A 4,095-nucleotide genomic window follows, 5' to 3' on the forward strand; every position below is an offset into this window, starting at 1 on the left:
AGGATTTTTATTACTCTCCACATAAGCAAATTTCTTCTCATGAATAGTAGTGGGAGCAAACTCAATAAAATAACTATCATGTGATTGAAAATTAAGACCAAGATGACAAGTTTCATGGTTATAATTATTCTTTAAAGCATACATGTCATCACAATAATCATCATAGATAGGAGGCATGCTTTCATCATAGTAAATTTGCTCATCAAAGCTTGGGCGACAAAAAAAATCATCTTCATCAAACATATAGCTTCCCCAAGCTTGTGGCTTTGCATATCATTAGCATCATGGATATTCAAAGAATTCATACTAACAACATTGCAATCATGCTCATCATTCAAATATGTAGTGCCAAACATGCTCACTGTCTTGATCTTCAGTAATGTCAGTTGAGACAGGTGTGCTAAAAAAAATCGTTAGGGAGCCCGCAAAACTAAGTGGTTGCACACACGTGGGTGGCCACCTTTCACTGCTCGAGACCTTTGACCCTGGTTTTGTGGGCCTTCAAACATAATGTCCGCTTAGAGCATCTAATAATAAAAGATGCAAATTTAAAGATGTAAAACAGGAGGTGTAAAAATTTACATCTAAAAAGAAGGCAACTCCAACAGATAATATATATTGAAGATGTAAAAGAGCAAATCCAATAAATGATGTATATTTGTGATGTAAATGGAGTTGCTCTTAGACAATTAACATCACCTTTGTTGCTCTTAAACTTTTTACCTCTCCCAACAACTACACTTATGTGGCCCATGTGATCCTTGATAAGCGTGCCACATGATCCTTGTTGGTAATAGTGAGAAGTGTCGCCATCAGCTATGGGGACTTGAGGAGCTTTCAGATAACAATATCTTATAATTTTCTCTCTTTTCTTTTTGCAAAGATTCCCAGCCAAAAGAACAAAAGTGACAAGCTTACAGAGAGCCTAACTACAAATCCCAACTCTCCTAACCATGGCCTCCTCCTCCCACCAAGAAGAACTCCATGAACAAGGCCAGGAAGACGAAGAAGGGGAAGACCACGACCAGCATGGCGACCAAATCACCGCTCCACTTCGTATGCCGGCGGAGCCACAAAAATCGTCGGCTCAGTCGTTTTCTGGGCGTGGACTGGAAGACGATGGCTGACGTTGCTTAACTTCCCGTGCAGCTCAGCCATCAAGTTCGCCGGAGGAAGGGGAGGAATGGGGGGAGGCAGAGAACTCGCCGGTGGAGCAGGTGGCGCTGACGGTGCCGGTGGGAGACGACCCGTCGACGCCGGTGCTGACGTTCCGGATGTGGGTGCTGGGCGCCACCTCCTGCGTGGCGCTCTCCTTCCTCAACACCTTCTTCGGGTACCGCAAGGAGCCGCTGGAGATCACGGCCATCTCGGCGCAGGTCGCCGTCGTGCCGCTCGGCCGCCTCATGGCCGTGGCGCTGCCCGAGCGCGCCTTCTTCCGAGGCCGGCGGTGGGAGTTCACGCTCAACCCGGGGCCCTTCAACGTGAAGGAGCACGTGCTCATCACCATCTTCGCCAACGCCGGCGCCGGCAGCGTCTTCGCCATCAACCTCGTCACGGCCGTCCGCGTCTTCTACGGCAAGCCCATCTCCTTCTTCGTCTCCCTTCTCGTCGTCCTCACCAGCCAGGTTCGTACTTCCTAGGCTCATAGCCTTCAGTGGTGGAGTGGAGCATGAATGAACTGGTACTCTGCTCCGCCATGCATGTAGGTGCTGGGGTTCGGGTGGGCGGGCATATTCCGGCGGTATCTTGTGGAGCCGGTGGCGATGTGGTGGCCGTCCAACCTTGTGCAGGTCTCCCTCTTCAGGTATTATCTCTGAATCTGCGATAAGTTAACAGTACCCAGTAACAAATACTCCTGCAACATCAAACAGAGTGTCACAGTTTTCAATGTTATCACTTATCAGAGCAGCATCATATACTGTTGCATCCTTATTCAATAAAGTGTCGAAGCATGTTATTGCAGTTTGCAAGCATATAATTTCTTATACGTAGGTACTCCCTCCGTTCCAATATAAGAGTGTTTAGATTACTACTTTAGTGATCTAAATGCTCTTATATTAGTTTACAGAGGGAGTACCAACTAATGAGTACTACTGATGTGTTTATGAACAAGTAACTTACAGATTCATGAATCATGATACGTATGCTGATCAGGGCACTTCATGAGAAGGAACGAAGGCGCAAAGGTGGCACGACGCGCACTCAATTCTTCATGGTGGCATTCGCGTGCAGTTTTGCCTACTACATCTTCCCAGGCTACCTGTTCGAGATGCTCACTTCCATTTCCTGGATCTGTTGGATCTTTCCCACCTCCGTAGTCGCTCAACAGCTCGGCTCGGGCCTCCACGGCCTTGGCATAGGTGCAATTGGGCTTGACTGGTCATCCATCTCCTCGTACCTCGGAAGCCCTCTCGCTAGCCCCTTGTTTGCCACTGCCAATATCGCTGCGGGCTTCTTCATCTACATTTATGTTGTCACGCCCATCACATACTGGTTTAAAGCTTCCCTATCTTTTCAGATGGTCTCTTTACGGCGACTGGTCAGAAATACAACATCTCTAGTATTGTGGATTCCGAGTTCCACTTCGATGCAAATGCCTATGAGAAGAATGGTCCACTGTACATAAGCACCTTCTTTGCTGTCAGCTATGGCCTTGGTTTTGCTTGCCTGACCGCAACGATTGTCCATGTTCTCCTTTTCCTTGGAAGGTATGTAATTTCACTATGTGCTTCCTTTGTCCTTTGAGCAAAAGTAGCGAGATATGCGACTAAACTTGCAATATAATACTTGTGTCCAGTGAAATTTGGCAGTTAAGCAAATCAGCTTTCCAGGATAGAAAGATGGATGTACACACAAAGCTTATGAGGAGATACAGGCAGGTTCCTGAATGGTGGTTCATTTGCATCCTTGTCGCCGGTGCTGCAATCGCCGTGTTCACTTGTGAGTACTACATTGAGCAACTTCAGTTACCCTGGTGGGGGATACTGCTTGCATGTGCCCTCTCCATTTTCTACACCCTTCCAATTGGAATCATTACAGCAACAACCAACCAGGTATATATGAACTCCAAACATGAATTAACGCAGATGGATACTATATGCATGTCTTACAGCTCCAGGTTTGAATATCATCACGGAGTACGACATCATGGGTTTCTTGTATCCTGGACGACCTGTTGCAAACATGTGTTTCAAGGTATATGGCCACGTTGCCCCTCGTCAAGCTCTAGCATTTCTGCAAGATTTTAAGTTGGGCCACTACATGAAGATTCCCCCAAGGACCATGTTTATGGCTCAGGTCAGCTACTACGCTAGTCACATGAACAATGATCATTACTTGTCCAAGATAGTCACATTTAATTTTTCCCATTGTATCAATTGTACGTGTCCCTAACTAAAAGTGAAGTTATTGAAAATAACAGGTTGTAGGCACTTTGATATCAGCATTTGTGTACCTTGGAACAGCAAGGTGGATGATGGACACAATCCCCAATATATGCAACACCGAGCTCCTCCCAGCAGGCAGCCCTTGGACCTGTCCTTACGATCATTTATTCTACGATGCATCAGTCATATGGGGCCTTATCAGCCCACGCAGAATATTCGGTGATTTAGGAACTTACTCTGCTGTGAACTGGTTCTTTTTGGGCGGTGCCATCGCTCCCCTCCTTGTCTGGCTTGCACACAAGGCATTCCCAGGCCAAAAATTGAGAATATTCTTCTTTGTATATAAATAAAGATTCAGAATATTCACTAAAGGTCTGCATTTAGAAAGAATAAAGAAGAAATCCCCCATGACAGTTTAAATTTGGGTACCTGGCTTTTAGCAAGTAAGGCTTTAATGTCAAATCTTGTTTGGATGGCAAAATCTTTAATTGCGTAGTAACATCAGTATGAAGGTAATGCCTTGCACATTTCACTTGCTAAAAGCCAGGCACCCAAATTCGAATAATTCGAGCAGAAAACATTGCCTTGCACAATTATTTAAACAAATAAAAACAAAATTGGATACAAGTAGAAGGTTGCAATTTGCATCAGAAAAATCAACTGTTCTACGGCAAATATTAAAATCTATCACTTCTTTCAATTATTATCT

The 4,095-nt window shown here is 45.2% G+C and overlaps 1 pseudogene; it reads left to right on the top strand.

Moving 5' to 3' along the window:
- Positions 1-920: 920 nt before the first annotated feature.
- Positions 921-3,809, top strand: LOC123066996 (oligopeptide transporter 7-like; annotated as a pseudogene).
- Positions 3,810-4,095: the final 286 nt, after the last annotated feature.

Source organism: Triticum aestivum, chromosome 1A (genome assembly GCF_018294505.1).
Source record: "Triticum aestivum cultivar Chinese Spring chromosome 1A, IWGSC CS RefSeq v2.1, whole genome shotgun sequence".
Taxonomy (NCBI): Eukaryota; Viridiplantae; Streptophyta; class Magnoliopsida; order Poales; family Poaceae; genus Triticum; species Triticum aestivum.